This window comes from Hippopotamus amphibius, chromosome 13 (genome assembly GCF_030028045.1).
Source record: "Hippopotamus amphibius kiboko isolate mHipAmp2 chromosome 13, mHipAmp2.hap2, whole genome shotgun sequence".
In the NCBI taxonomy this organism is placed as follows: Eukaryota; Metazoa; Chordata; class Mammalia; order Artiodactyla; family Hippopotamidae; genus Hippopotamus; species Hippopotamus amphibius.
The window spans coordinates 48333006-48349486 of NC_080198.1; the positions used below are offsets into that span (position 1 = coordinate 48333006).

Consider the following 16481-nt stretch of genomic DNA (forward strand, 5'->3'; position numbering starts at 1 on the left):
CTATCTATCTATCTATCTATCTATCTATAGTGGTACGTATCTGTTAATCCCCAAGTTCTAATTTATCCTTCCCCCCATTTCCCTTTTGGTAACCATAACTTTGTTTTCTATGCCTGTGAGTCTGTTTCTGTTTTATAAGTAATTTCATTTGTATTATTGTTTAGATTCCACATTTAAATGATATCATATATTTGTCTTTGCCTGATTTACTTCTCTTAGTATGATAATCTCTAGGTCCATCCATATTGCAGCTCAGGGTAATATTTCTCTTTTTTATGGCTAATATTTCATTGTCTGTATGTACCACATCTTTATCTATGCGTCTGTCGATGGACACTAGGTTGCTTCCGTGTCTTGGCTATTGTGAATAGGGCTGCTATGAACACTGGGGTGCATGTGTCTTTTTGAATTTGAGTTTTTGTCTTTTCTGAATACATGCCTAAGAGTGGGATTGCTGGATCTTATGGTAGTTCTATTTTCAGTTTTTTGAGGACCTTCCATACTGTTTTCCATAGTGGCTGCACCAAGTTAACATTCTCACCAACAGTGTATGAGGGTTCCCTTTTCTCCACATCTTCACCAACATTTGTAATTTGTGGTCTTTTTCATGATAGCCACTCTGAGAGGTGTGAGGTGATACCTCACTGTGGTTTTGATTTGCATGTCTCTATAATGAGAGATGCTGAGCCTCTAAGGGGCCTGTACTGGCTGTTTCCTTTCTCTGGAATGACTTCCCTCCAGCTCTTCCAGGTCTCAGCTCAGACACTGCCTCCTCAGAGAAGCTGCCGCCCTGAGATGCGGTCCCATCCCTGTTTAATCTCTTTCTGTGCACGTCTCACTGTGTGGAGTGATCTTATTTTGTCTGTCTACTTCTCTGTGTCCCGCCTGTTCTGCTTCCACTGCTGGAATCTAAGTTCCCAGACGGCAGAGACTTGTTCCTTTAGGTATCATCAGTGCCTAGAACAGTGCCTGGAAAATTTTAGGCTCATAATAAATATTTGTTGCATGAACGAAGAAGTCCCTGATTTCCCGCAATGGGGAGACCGAGGACCCATGTTACACAGGTAGTGAATGGCACAGCTGGGATCTGACCCCATAATTACCAAAGGCATGGCTCCTCCCTCCACCTCACTTTGCCTAGGGAACCCGGAAAAGCACATCCCTCCCCTTTTCTGTAACTTGATCCTGAGTTTTATGACCTTGGCTTTGGTTCCCATGTGGGATCACCACGGCCATCCCTCTAGGGCAAATACTAATGGTTGAGTTAGCTGTTTTCCTTCATTCTAAGATGGCTACTTTTTCACATTTTAGCATTTCTCCAATTGGAATGCATTTTACAATTGATGAGTACTTAACATAGTTTCTTTTTCCCCTTGAAAGCTCTTATCAAATGTAGGATGTATCTTGCAGTAACCGTGTCCTAGACTCTGGAAGTAAACTGCAGTGGAAACTCTGTATTGGTTTCCAGAAAGCAGTGGTACTTGGAATAAATAGTGGAAATTTCTCTCTTTCCCTTGGGTTGTATTCTTTCTGTTTTATACAGATACTGTACAGAGTAGCATCAGATATTTATTTTGTTGTTAATGGTATATTGTTTTTCTCCTTGTCTATCTTCCTGATAGAATCTGGAAATTGAATAACACAAGAACATAAAAATATATCTAGATTTGTTCTGACAAGTTTCATATCACTGAATATACTTGGAGGAGAAAACTTGACCTTAAGAAAAATTACACTGAGAAATCTAGCTGCTATTATAAAAACCATGCAGCACAGAAAATGATGCTTTGTCTATTGTGGTACCCGTGTAATTTATGTCAACAGAAAGCCAATAACTTCATCATGACCTGAAAATAAATTTCACTTGTAAGATCTTGGGCTCTCTCCTGATCTGATAGAAGGAAACACGCTGTATAAATTCTCGGTTCCAACTTCCCAAAAGCTTTTGGTGGGAGGTGGGGGGAGGGGAAGACAGATGGCTCTCAGATTGCTCTGATTTCTCATCAGCCGTCACCAAAGGCTGCCAGGCATTTGACAGTGGGAGAAGATTTATGCAGGAGCATCATGGAGGTAACTGGAAATAGAAAATATGATTTTAATAAACATTCTTCATAAAACTAAGGATGTCATTTTAAGTTGATATGTTGAAATTGATGTTTCTCCATCAAATGTAGATTCATCTCATCTTTTTTTTTTTAGTTTTTTTCAGTTATTCATCGGAAGATTTAAACAGGTACAGTTAATTTTTTTAAATAAATAAATTTATTTATTTATTTATTTATTTATTTAATTGGCTGTGTTGGGTCTTTTCTGCTGTGCGCAGTCTTTCTTTTTAGTTGTGGTGAGTGGGGGCTACTCTTCGTTGTGGTGCCTGGGCTCCTCATTGCCGTGGCTTCTCTTGTTGCGGAGCATGGGCTCTAGGCGTGTGGGCTTCAGTAGTTGCAGCACACGTGCTCAATAGTTGTGGCTCAAGGGCTCTAAAGCGCAGGCTCAATAGTTGTGGCGCACGGGCCTAGTTGCTCGGCGGCATGTGGGATCTTCCTGGAGCAGGGATCGAACCCATGTCCCTTGCATTGGCAGGCAGATTCTCAACCACTGCGCCACCTAGGAAGCCCATCATCTCATCTTTTTTTTTTTATTTTTTATTTTTTTTATTTTTATTTTTTTATTATTATTATTTTTTTTTGGGGGGGTACACCAGGTTCAATCAACTGTTTTTATACACATATCCCCATATTCCCTCCCTTCCTTGACACCCCCCCCTCGAGTCCCCCCCACCCTCCCTGCCCCAGTCCTCTAAGGCATCTTCCATCCTCGAGTTGGACTCCCTTTGTTATACAACAACTTCCCACTGACTCTTTTACAGTTGGTAGTATATATATGTCTGTGTTACTCTCTCGCTTCGTCTCAGTTTCCCCTTCACCCCCCGCCCCCTCCCATACCTCGAGTTCTCCAGTCCATTCTCTGTATCTGCTTCCTTGTTCTTGTCACTGAGTTCATCAGTACCATTTTTAGATTCCGTATATGTGAGTTAGCATACAATATTTGTCCTTCTCTTTCTGACTTACTTCACTATGTATGACAGATTGTAGTTCTAAAAAAAAAAAAATCCAATCTTGATGCAAGTTGCTTAATTAACCTTTTGCCTTTGGATTGCCCACCTGGCTCTGGCAGGTATTAATAATGTTCATCTGAACCACAGTTGTGTAACAATTATTGCGTATTTTTGTTTTCTGTCAGTTGAATTGTGCTTTGACTGTGTACCCCCACCCTGCTCGCTGGGGCAGTGATCTCAGCCATCCACTCAACATTGAACCACTGTTCTGGGGTCTTAGAAGTCAAGTCCTGGGGAGTATCCTTTAGTGACCAGGTCCCATGGGGTCCCTGTTGACACATCTACCAACCCAGCCCACTTCTCTGTTGTCCCTTTGCCACTCTAGGGCCTGGAGTCCTTTGTATAGCTGTCCACATTCTTATCTCCATGGTCAATCGATTATTCTTCTTTGGGGCCCTGATCTTTCACCAGGTCTTCACTTGGAGGCCTGGGGCTCCCAAGGCCTATAGAATTCTCTATTTCCTCAAGCCAGGAAGAATCTCTTTGTATGGCTTGAGGGAGACCCTTCCTTCCTCCATGCATCTCTGAAAACTCCTTTCTCCTTCCCTGCAACCCTCTGTCGATCTTGTAAATTCTCCCTGAGATAGGGCTGAGATTAGGGTGGGGGGAATGAGGTGTCCTCCTCAGCCATTAAGTTTAAGAGTACAACCTTAAAAATTGTGTTTTGGGGGGTATTTATTTTGATTTTTTAAAACTATTGCATTAAAATATTATTTTATCTTGATTATTAAGTTTTTTGATGAGTCCTTAAATTTTGCAGCCGAGGAGACTGCCTCACCTTGCCTCACCTTACTCCTGGCCCAGGATTTTGGAAACAAAAGCAGAAGAAGATTCCATGGCTTGCATCTCTTTTTCTCTTGCCGTGTACCCTGAAACCAGTTTGAAGTCAGGGAAAGGGGGAGGGGACATGCAGAGAGGATGAATCATGAATTAATATCTCAGGACATGATCTGGCCACACAGAAGTAGAGGGCTGGGCTCTGTCTCAAACACAGATGTAGAGAACGGACCTTGTGGACACAGGGAGGGAAGGGGAGGGTGGGAGGAGCTGAGAGAGTAGCACTGACACACATACGCCACCCCGTGTGAAATAAATGGCTAGTGGGAAGCTGCTGCACAGCACAGGGAGATCAGCTCGGCGCTCTGTGATGGCCCAGGGGGTGGGATGGGGGGTGGGAGGGAAACTCAAGAGGGAGCGGATATATGTATACATAGAGCTGATTCCCTTCATTGTACAGCAGAAACTAACCCAACGTTGTAAAGCAATTATAATCCAATAGAAATGTAAACAAAAAGGCTCCTTCCAGCTCTCATGCCTGGTGCCTCTAACACCGAGGAGAGGATGCGATGGCAGTTGGTGGCTCATAGACAGAAGGACAGAAAGGGAGATACCTGTTCCCTCACCCACCTCGGTCATCAGCAGTGATCAAAATTGCTCTTCAGCTCAGATTCTTTTTTTTTTTGTTTGTTTTTGTTTTTGTTAAATTATTTTTTATTTATTTATTTATTTTATTTTTTTGGGGGTACACCAGGTTCAATCATCTGTTTTTATACACATATCCCCGTATTCCCTCCCTTCCTTGACTCCCCCCCCTCGAGTCCCCCCCACCCTCCCTGCCTCAGATTCTTGACCAATGGACGAAGCCTCGCTGGCCAGAAATAGCCCGGCAGACACGACAGTGGTCTCTGACCTGCCGGATGCCTCCTGGCTTCCCTTTCCTCATTTCTTTGAGGCTCAGCTGTTGACTGTCTGGTTGTGGCCCTGGGCCGCTCTGCACGTTTGCACTCATTAAAAAACGAAATCAAAACTGCATTTTCCTGAAGCGTCTCCATTCCCCAAAATGCCATCAGTGAAGTTTGATTCCATTTTTGTAAAAGGCCCAACTTTTGCCCAGCGGCCCCCACAGGGCCCTCTCATTAAGGCGGGGAGCTGAGTCTTCAGATCTGAGGGTGCTTCCTTTTATTGTGTTCCTTTCTTCAAACCTGCCCTCAGGGGAGAAGACTGGCACCGGGGAAACAATGCTGAGGTTGTGAAAAGTCTGCAGAGCTGCTGCCCTGCCTGGGATCAGAGAGGCTGGCCTCTGTGACCCGGAGGCAGCCGCTTTCATGCTGCCCGGCTTGGAGTGTTCAGCCCTCATAAAGATGCTTCAAGGCTTGAACATCACTGTTTTCTATCCTTTGTGAACTCCCTTGAAAATAAGAGACGCGCCAAGGGAACTTCTGTCCCACCGCTGCCGCTTCGAAGTGTTTTCTTTTGCCAAGCGTTCCCGCACAGCATCCCTCCTGTGGGCTCTGAGGGACTGAACACTGTTTCTGCACGTTTTATTTTTCCAGGTTGTGTTTCTGTTGCTTCTTCAGGTCACTCTCACACAGGTGCGAGCCTGAGGGGACTTCTCCTCCTGCACACTGGCCTCTAATTCGTCCCTTCCTTCTTAAGGCACTTTTCTGAACACGAGTACCCAGTATCCGCGGAAGCTGCACCTTCGCCCGACGTCATGAAGCCGCGAGCAAGATGAGCAGGTAGAAGGGGGCGGACTGCCAGGTCATGGGGGGGGGGGCGCTCACGGAAAGCGTTTTCCTGAGAAAGTCCAGGGTCACGGCACTGACTCTCCCGCCTCGCTGTCTCTCCCCGGCCCAGTGGCCTTGAACGGGGTGTCCCCTCCCCTCCCCTCCCCTGCACACAGCTTGCTTCACCCCAGCTTCCTGGGCCTTCCTCCCTGGCATCCGTGGGTGTCAAGGTGCCCTCTCTGGCTCCTGGGTCCCCACTGCCCTGTAGCTTGTCTCCTCAGAGCCAGCAGGGCCAGTCTGTCAGGGGTCCCTTTCCACATTCCTGGGAAATACTTCAGATTGGCTCAGTGTGGGTCAGGGGCTCACCTCCAGCCCCATCCACTGCGTCTGATGGTGGTGGAAGGTCACAGGGTACAGGGCTGCCCCTTTTGGAGGACAGTGGGATTTTCTAAGAAGAGGAGGGTATGGGCTGGGCAGGAAATACTGGGTTTCTCTGGTGCCACCCCTAAATGCCGCTTCTTGCTTTCTGTCCACAGGTCTGGGGAACACCCCTGGTAAGCTCCCCTTGCAAGGAAAAACGATCCTTTTCTGCTGGTCTGACTCCCCGGTCTCCTCTGTTTTGGGTTCTGAGGCTGATGTATTGCTTAGAGAGACCTTTCCCATACCATGATTAAATAAAAAAATTTCCTATGTGTACCTTTATTAAACATTTAAGCAGTAAATATTTCATCTATCCAGAATTAATTTTCGTGCAAAGATTTAAGTAGGAAATTCAGATGTATTTTCTCCCCCAGGTGGCTAGCCAGCTGTCCTGACACACTTTTCTGACTTATCCATTTTTTTTTCATTTTAAAGAATATCTTATTTGTTACATGCTAAATTTCCATATGGTTTACGTCTGCATCTAGACTATACAGATCTTCCTCAATTTGTGATGGGGTTGTGTCCCAATAAACCCTTTGTAAGTTGAAAATATCTTGTCGGACTTCCCTTGTGACGCAGTGGTTAAGAATCTGCCTGCCAATGCAGGGGACACGGGTTCGGGAAGATCCCACGTGCCTCAGAGCAACTAAGCCCGTGCGCCACAACTACGGAGGCCCATGCGCCTAGAGCCCATGCTCTAAAACAAGAGAAGCCACTGCACTGAGAAGCTCGTGCACCACAGCGAAGAGTCGCCCCCGCTCACCACAACTAGAGAAAGCCTGTGCGCAGCAATGAAGACCCAACGCAGCCAAAAATAAAATAAAATAGATAAATAGATAAATAATTAAAGAAATCTTTAAAAGAGAAAGTATCTTAAGTCAAAACTGCATTTAATACACCTACCCTGCTGAACACCATAGCTTAATCAAGCCTACCTTACGTGCACTCAGAACACTTACTTCAGCCTACAGCTGGGCAAAATCATCCAACATAAAGCCCATTTTATGATAAAATGTCAAATATCCCATGTAATTTATGGAACACTGTACGGAAAGTGAAACACGGAATGCTTGTCTGGGTACAGAATGGTTATGGGTGCATCCACCCTCACGATCAGGTTGCTGACGGAGAGCCGCCTCTGCCCAGCATCACGAGAGGGGATCTATCCCATATCGCTAGCCCGGGAAAAGATCACAATTCAAAATCTGAAGTAAAAACAGTAAGTTTCTACTGAATGCCTATCTCTATTTGCCACCATAACATTGAAAAGTCATGTTGAACCATTGTAAGCCAGTGACCATCTGTGTTCTGTCTCATTAACCTGTTAACCCACGTGTCAGAGCCACCATATTTTAATTGCTGTGGGCTGCTGCTTTTACACTGTGGAGTCGCTTTGTACATCCCGTGATTATCCTCATTGCTGGTCCTCACAGAGGAGACGGGGCCCTGGGACAGGTCCCGTGAGAGTCAGAGGAGGTCCCTCTCTCCACGGAGGGAGGCCCCTTGCCATGGGAGTGCCTGCAGCTGACCAAAGCTGCCAGGATCAGGGTCCCCTTACCACCCAGCCCCGCGGCCCATAAAGGAGCCATTCTCGGCAGGGCCCGAGCACCTGAGCTTGCTCCCCGCAGGCTCAGTGCGTGGGGGAGCTCTGGGGAGAGTGAGGCCACTCTGCCAAGAACCCCCTTCCGTCGGGCCGTGGCAGTGGGGTAAGGGGACGTCCCTCTAGGATTTGCTTTTGCTGAATGTATTCCTCCCTCTCTCCCCATCTCTAGCCACTTTGGCTCAGAGCTGGGGTGAAAGCCAGGTTCCTGGGATCCCATCACTTAATCTCCAGCTGGGTTCTTCTTAGAAGCCCTTCTAGCAGACAGTGAAAAGGCTGGCACTACTTCTAGGGTCCCCTTTGTCTGTAATTATCCAGTTTTTAAGTTTTAGGCATGTGTTTGCTCCTCTTCTGGTTTCCTGTTGCAATTTAGAAGTTTTAATCCTAAATTCATTTTGTTACTTTGATGGAGACTTCAGAAATGGGAGAAGAGAATTAAATGCATAGACTTAATTACCCCATGGATGGGAGATTCTATAATTTTTTAAAGGGAGTAATGGGAATAAAAATAATCCCTTTCCTTAAAGCCAGTATTTCCAAAATGTGGGTCTGTGACAGATTGCATGATCTGTCCACAACTCTACCTTCCCTCCTGGTCCTTGTCCTGGCTTCTCTCAACCTCCAAGGGAGGAATGTATGTCCTTGCCCCATTGATGTTGGTCATGTGATTTGCTTTGGAAAATAGGATGTGAGCAAATATGATGTGAGCAGAGGCTTTAAACATGCTTACCTGTTCAGCTTGGCCTCTTATGCTTCTGCCACCTGCCACAAAAAGAGCATGAGCTGGTTTGAAGATGAGACACACCGGGAACAGACCAAAACCTGGCCTGCAGGCCACAGCAGAGTGGCTTCAACTGACCTACAGACTGGTGGGTGAGAAAAGCAAGTGACTATTGTAAGCCATTGGACTCTGGGGGTTGTTTGTTACACAGCACAGCACTATTGCAGCCAAAACCTGACTAATACTGAGTCATATATAGATCCTTTTTTAAAATAATATTTATTTATTTGTTTATTTTGTTGCACCAGGTCTTAGTGCGGGAGGCAGGCTCCTTATAGCTTGGGGGCTCCTTAGTTGTGGCATGTGGACTCAGTTGTGGCATGCATGTGGGATCTAGTTCCCTGACCAGGGATCAAACCTGGGCCCCCTGCATTGGGAGCACAGAGCCTTATCCACTGTGCTACCAGGGAAGTCCCTGGATCCTTTTTAGAGAAAGAACATTCTAGCAAACCCTCTGTGTTGACAATTTGTTCAACAAATAATATTGTATATATGTGTGTATTGGGGGGAGGGATAGAAACAGGGAGACCAGTTAGAAGAACTAAATCATTTTATATAATGAAACAAATATCGCAAACAATACTAGGCATACATTTCTTATTCTTATAATTCACAAGGAACCATGAAGGCAAAACAAAATCACAAGTTAACTTCAAATAAAGCTACATCAGTAACCTTCAACTCAGTGGGAGGGACAATGTTTCCAGTACATTGTTTTTGCACTGCACCTATACTCCTTGCTGTTCTGTCTCAGATTCTTCTGGGTCAGGTGTGTCAGAGCCTTGCAATGATGCAATTCCCATAGGCCTTTTCTACAATCGCTATGGAGTTTGCACCTGAGTCCTCTGGCTTTTATTTCTTAGTATATATGCTTCCTTAAGAAGTCAGTCCACCTCTTCTGTTTCACTAACAGGCAACAATTAAAACAGCAGTACTGGACACAACCAATATCCTCACAAATGTAAAACAAAGGCCTGGAATTTAGTTTGATGGTTTTCCTTTCCTTTATCAGGCTGATGATCGGCAGATGTATTTATTAACTTTTTAAGGCTATCGTAGAAACAGAGTTCACAAATCTTGAGGAGACTGTCAGATCCTCAGCCTACTCATCCAGTTTGGGACCCACTGCATTAAAGCTTTCTGCTGATGTTACTCGAGAGAAAGGAAGAGACAAACCAGACTTTTCATAGTCTGGACAGCAGGTGGCGCTCATGACATTTAGAACCGCACGAAGGCCTCAGTTTTGGGAGCATTGGTCTGCTTTGGACACACTCTGCTGGTGTTGCGCTGCAATGAGTTTGCTGTTTTGAAATCTTTCTAAAACACCCTCTCTGCACGACTTTAACTGGGCTGAGTCAGCCAAGTTGAGGTCAATGCACCACAGGCTGGGGACTGGGCTGCTATTTGGTCTTGGGGCTACGTTGTATTTTTTTCTAGCAACGTGGGTTTGCTGAGAGAGTTCCTATCCTCCTTAGACACAGGCAGGCAGCTTCTCCAAGCTGGTCTCCTCCAGAGCCCTGCACCTGCAGGGGTGTGAGTCCTTCCTGCTCTGGCCTCCCAACAGTCTAAGGGGCCTCTACAACGGCATCTGTGGTGATTAAAACCTTAGCAACATGCATTCCCATCGATGGTGTAGAGATCATAAGATATTTTATCTTCAACTTTGTATGTGGCCTCAACCACTCTAAGCCTTAGTTTTTCATTCAGAAACTTGGAATAGCAGCATCTTCATAAAGATTGGCCACTTACAAGATGCCTCACTTACATAAGAAAAATCACTCTGAGTTCTTCAGGATAGACAACATACAGAATCAATCATAAAATTTCAGTGATTACCTTGTTCAGCTGAACATTTGATGCCCAGGGAGGAGAAAGAAACTTGCTCAAGGGAGCACAGTGGGTAAGTAGAGAGCTCAGATCTTTTCTCTTCCAATACAGTTTTTAAAACTATCCATAATGGATATTTTCCCACATTGTTCCAACTCTATGCATGCCACTGGGCCAGCACTGTGTCAGTGCTGCTCACCTGGGTCTGTGCTGCCCAGGTAATTCCTACTGTTAAGAATGATTGAGGGGACTTTCCTGGTGGCACAGTGGTTAAGAATCCTCCTGCCAATGCAGGGGACACGGGTTTGAGCCCTGGTCCTGGATGATCCCACATGCCGCGAAGCAACTAAGCCCGTGCGCCACAACTACTGAACCTGCGCTCTAGAGCCCGCAAGCTACAACTACTGAGGCCATGTGCTGCAACTACTGAAGCCCGCACGCCTAGAGCCTGTGCTCCACAACAAGAGAAGCCACTGCAATGAGAAGCCCGCACACCACAACAAAGAGTAGCCCCCGCTCACCTCAACTAGAGAAAGCCTGTGTGCAGCAACAAAGACCCAATGTGGCCAATAAAATAAATTTATTTGAAAGAGAAAAGAACAATTGAGGCCACACTCTAGAGAGTGAATAGTATATATATTCAGTCTTCGTTAACCTAACCCAAATGTGGGGTGTCCTAAAGTGTGGAAGTATATATAGCCAAAAGTATATTTATATTTTACAATTTGAAGATGTCTTTGATGACATATATTTATCTATGCTTCCAGATTTTAGGTACATTCATAGCAAGTACTGCTTTTTCTTTTTTTATGTCGAGGGCTATTTAACATGCAATAAAATGCACTGATCTTAAGTATTTAGTTTGATGAGTTTTGACAATGGAGTAATTGCTTTTTGAGAACACAACTGAAGTCTAAAGGAGGATGGAGTAGCACAATTTGTATCTGAGAGAGAGAAAACTGCTCTCTTCAGGTCTGCCTGGGAAGGGAGAAACACTGACATCCCAGAGCCCCGTCAGTTCTCCTGGGCTTCTTGAGAGGCAGGACCCCTGACTGTATATCTCCGGGAATTCTCCCAGACCTCCCCTAGCTCATGGGAGAAAATGCTCAGGCCAATTTTACTGAGATCTCAAAAGACAAAGTGACCACACTTAAGAGTTGTAGCTGTGAGTCGCAGGCTCTGATTTGTACTCTGAAGGTCCTCACTAAGGATCTGGGAGTCACCCTTCACTAATGTAGCAAACACCAGGCCTGTCTAGGTCCACTGCAGGGACTCCTTGTGGCTCTGGACTTGAAATGCTTGGATTTTAATTCCTTACTTCTGAGTCTTTGTCTTCAGTCTCCATTTTATGTCTCCTCCTGGCTCCCGCTTTTTCTAGTGGAAGGTTTCTGCAAAGCCTGTTTCTGCCAATATGTTTGGGGTGGTGTGAATTTGAATCTGTTATTGAGGGTGGGCAGGGAGGATCGCCTTTATTTTCTGATGCGGGAGCCCCACTCTGCTGGGCTGACAGGAAATTTTACCTTGGGTGTTGCTGTGGGCATTGTTCCACCCTGGGGTCATACAAAGGTCCTGGGGTCATTTGTAGAGATAAAGCAAAGGGGAGGCCCCTCCAGTCATGAGCCATGGGTCTACTGTACATTGGCCGATGCTGATACCACCCATTGTCCCAGCCCATCAGGTCTATTCAAGTTCAGCTTGGAGCACCAAAATCTTTGGTGAGGCTGGGGGCTTTGGGTCATTCGTCTAGCCCCCCCCCAACACTAGTGTCCCCTTGGGGTCTTGTGAGCCCCCTGGAGAGCTGTCCCCAAGACTCATGGACTCACAGATCTTCCCAGCTCTGTCCTGCACTCTGTCCTTGTCAGCACAGCTGCTCCTCTCTCGACTCTGCCTCTGGGACACCTAGTATTTCGTCGTCACAGAGCCATTGCAGAGGACAGGAGAAGGACAAGCTTCGGATCTCAAGTCGCTTCTGCATCCCGCTCTGCGAAGAAAAGACCCCAAGGCAAAGAATTACAAAGGCTACTCGCCTGAAACCCAAGATGAACCCAAACAGCACCTAGTAAAACATGGGTTAATATCTCCAAAAAAAAAAAAAAAAAAGTACTCTGCCCAATTTTTACAATACCCTAATGGCCTATTTTGCTTATGATGTTTCAGAGTTCTCTCTCGTTCTCTTTCCAGAACATTGTGTGTCCCTCTTGTATGCTGTGATTTCTCTGGCATAATCAGGATGATCATGGCAGGGGCTTCGTGAATATTTTTACCTGGAAATAGCCACTTCCTATACCAGTTTGGGCAGAAAGACCACATTCTCACAGCACCATTTATTGTATGTGGGGCAGCTGTCCTCAGAGGCATTATTGCTTAGTTACCCACACTTATTCTCATGTCTGCAGTAAGATTTTTGGGGAGAGCTTGAATACTGTCTCTTTATGGTGTTTAAACACTGAGATGAGCATTGTTTATAAGGAGAAGTTTCCTCTAATGTACTGGAAAGAGGATTGGAAAAGGCAAGAAGAGGTGTCTGGAATAATTTGGTAGTTGTAGACATGTGTTCTGGGCTGAGGACAGCCCTGAGAGATCACATCTGAAGGGTAAGGTGACGCTGTAGTCCCAGGGGCATTCCCCATCCTCATCGAGGACATCCTCATCGAGTCCCAGACCCCGCCGTCCTCACTTCCTGGCCTTTGCAAAGTCCCTGGAGGGAGGAAGGATGGGGGGCGACCACACACAATGCTGCCTTCCACGACGGGCTGGCCCATTCTGGCACCGGTTCTGGCTGATTTGATGTTTTACGCACCCTAGCAAACAAAAAGAGCCAATTGCTTTACTTCAAATTGAACTGAGGTTTGGTGGCGTTTTTCCATATCATGCTCATTACCAGGACCAGAAAGATCTTGACAATTAAACAAGAGTGAGCAGTTGGGAGAAAGAATTAAAGGCAGAGCGAAGCTTTGACTTTTTTGAACCCTTCCGGCTGAGATTTTGCTCGTGTCTTTAGGCTCTGCAGGCTGGCACATCACCAAGGAGCCACCAGGTGGCGCTGCCAGCAACCTCATGTTCAAGACTCTCCAGGGCGAGGCAGGATTATCGGGAAATCGGTCCCTGTCTCCAGGGCACTGCGGTCGGGCTGGGGAGCCAGCTTGGCTCTGATCAGGGAGTGACCTGAGTTTCACAAGATGCAGCAATGCCTGGGCCTGGCGCCTGCTTCCTGACCCCGTACCCGAGGGATTAGAGTTGTATTGACTTCTGATAAATGCTTTCCTTCGCAATCTGGGTTTGGTATCGTTCTCATTTTCTGCCCTGCTAGGTTTAGTCTCTCAAATTGGGATATTTCTGTCAGACAAGATAAAAATTGTGTCACTGTAACAAGATGTTCTTGCTCATGGCAATGAAAAGCTTCATGGATAAGCTCTAAAGTGTGCATCCCTGCCCCCGGTCCTCACCTGGTGTCCTGCCTCAGCTTCATCCTGTCCTAGAGATCAGGGTGGAGGGAGTGTGGGTGGCCCAGGCCCAGGGATGGGCCGGAGCTTGGACAGGGGCTGGGGACAGGGACTAGCCGAGGCTGTTGGGCGGTCAGGGGGCAGGGTTGAAGGCTGGAACGAGGCTGTGGGAGGCGCTTATGCACACAAGCTGCAAAGTGTGAAAAGGTGCTTTGACACTTTGATCAGGTGCATGTTGTTATAGATGCCATAAAAGACTGGATACAAATGTCCTAAAAATTAGAAGAACCTGGTCGAATTGCTGCTTTGAGACGTCTTGATTCTTCCGATGGGCGTCCTCAGCCTCGGGGAACATCTCTCCCAGGATAAACCAGGACAGGAGCTGAGCGGCACCTGCGGGAAAGGAATCTCTGAAGGATGGCGGGTGGGGCCTGGAGCCAGCTGGGGGCCTGTGGCCACCCTTGAGGGTGCAAAGCAGTCTGGGTTCATTTCTGCCCAAATCTCAGTCTATGAGGAAAAGAATGTTTGTCAGGGTTTGAATGTCAGTCCTGGGGACAACTAACTCTCTTTCTCAACAGCTCACAGCCCCAATTCCTGACTTAGAAAAGCAATAAATGCTTCCAACAGCTTTGCCCAAGCTTGCCTGGAACCCGCTGTCATGAGAAGGAGATAAGGTCTCAGATTGAAATGTTCAAATTGTACATTTTTTTTCTAATAACAGAGCTGCTGACAGTTGTGAGGCCCATACGATTTTACCCTGCTAAAAGAGCTAAGGTCAGCCAACATTTTAAAATCAGAGAATTAAACTGTGTTAAATATGCCCAAGACACACTGTTGGTTATAGCTTCAGAAATTTTTTTCATATGTTGAAGAAAGTCAATTTGTTATAAAAGAAATTCTCTTTATATAATGAAAATGTGTTTTTATCCCTGCATACTGCAAACCCTGAGAAATCTTTAGGTTTGGAAGAGGTGTGTGTGTGTGTGTGTGTGTGTGTGTGTGTGTGTGTGTGTCTGTGTCTGTGTTTGTATAAGAGTCTAAAGTTTCAGGACTTCTTTCAATGTGTACTTTTCTAGAGCAGTTTGCTTGCCAACTCCCCAGGATTAGCTGAAAGCCTCTCAGAACCTCTAGAATGCTGCTAACTTCCAGGAAAATGTATTGTTTCTTCTAGAAGGTTAGGGAGAGTTAGGCCAGGTCAAATACATAGGAGGAATGTGTGCATATTATCTTACTCAGAGCTATGACTTTTCCACAGTTATTCCCAGCACTGTCCTGGTCTTCCTTCCATGAGAAGAGAGAAATGTTCCCCGACTTTAGTTTCCTCAGTGTCCACGATTGTCCATGAATTGAGCAGTCTCCTTGACAAAATTCCCTGAATTTTTCTTGGGAAGAGAAGTGTGCTGAGTGTATCAGTCAGCTGCTACTGTGTAACAAGCAGGCACACAACACATCTCAGTGGCATACAACAAAAAGCATTTATTTATCTCCTGCATCTGCAGGTTAGCTACATGCCTCTCAATCTCAGCTGGACTAGTTCATGCATCCTGAGTTGGCTGCAGGTTGACTGATCTAAGTGGGGTGTGGCTGAGTCCTTCTGCTTTGACTACAATGTTGGGGAAGCTCCACTTCTCCTTGCAAGCCTGAGGGTCTCTGGGGCAGTGTGTCTCATCCAGCGACACACCCAGGGCATGTTTTTATTATGGCAGTGGCAGAAGTACAAGACAGAAGGTCCTACTGCAAACACCAGCTTTGTGTCACATCTGCTAAGATCCCATTGGCCGAAGCATCTTACAATAAAACTGTAAAGTCATTTGGAAAGGGATGTGGATATAGTGAGGGGTAAAAAGTTGGCCCCCTGATGTAACCTACTACAGTGTACGAGATATTTCTTGGCAATGCTCAGACAACACGGATGCTCTGCGTTACCTTTAGCCTGACACTCGAGTCTAAAGGGATGCTTTCCTTTGCCATCCTCTCTAACTTCTTACAGCCCTCCCCTACTGCCTCCCAGAAAACACGTTTTAAACATGTCCACCAGTGCCTGGGTAGCCCCTCTCTAGTTCTTGTTTGCCTCTAAGCCTTACCCTTGTTTCACAGTGGAATTCAGGGTCTGCCTCTTCCAAGCAGCTCCACCCTCGGCAGACCGCCTCTCTGAAATCACATTATCGCTCACCTTTCTTGGCTGCTGATCTGGGCTTAGAGCTCTTGGAGCACAGATCTATTGCACCTCTGCAGCCCCATCACCCAGCCTGCATGGTGTCCAGGATGCGGTAGGTGTGCTCGGTAAATATATTGTTTTTGGCCAGGAGCTGGGAATGAAAAAGGCAAAGAAAAGTTAGTCTTCCAAATGCTGGGGGGTCAGGGGAGCCAGAGCTTCTGCCTCAGTCAGCCTTCAGGGCCCCCTCTCCTCTCCGTTCTCACACTGGAGTTAGGATGAGGCTGAGACAGAGCAAGTCACTGGCTCATTTCAAGTCCTCGCACCACCCTGGGTACCTCAGATGAATTCGTCTTCTGTTTCAATGCCTGAGTCTCAGCCTCACTGAGCTCCCTCTTTTAGCTCCCTCAGCGCGGATTAGGTGATGGGTAGTGAAATGTAGATTTATGAGTGGCAAAACCACCTTCTCATAGAGTTGTCCCATCTTGTGGGTCTCACCTCAGGTGGATTTTTCCCTGTTGCTTCCTCCCCCGGAATGCATTTACCCTACACCCATAGTTTACAAAGCTTCCCTCTTTGTGCTGTATGGTTCTATGGGTTTTGACAAATGCATAGAGCCATTTACCATGA

The 16481-nt window shown here is 46.2% G+C and overlaps 1 pseudogene; it reads right to left on the reverse strand.

Moving 5' to 3' along the window:
• Positions 1-5607: 5607 nt before the first annotated feature.
• LOC130834451 (microtubule-associated protein RP/EB family member 1-like) overlaps positions 5608-16481 on the reverse strand; it is a 29172-nt pseudogene continuing 18298 nt past the window's right edge.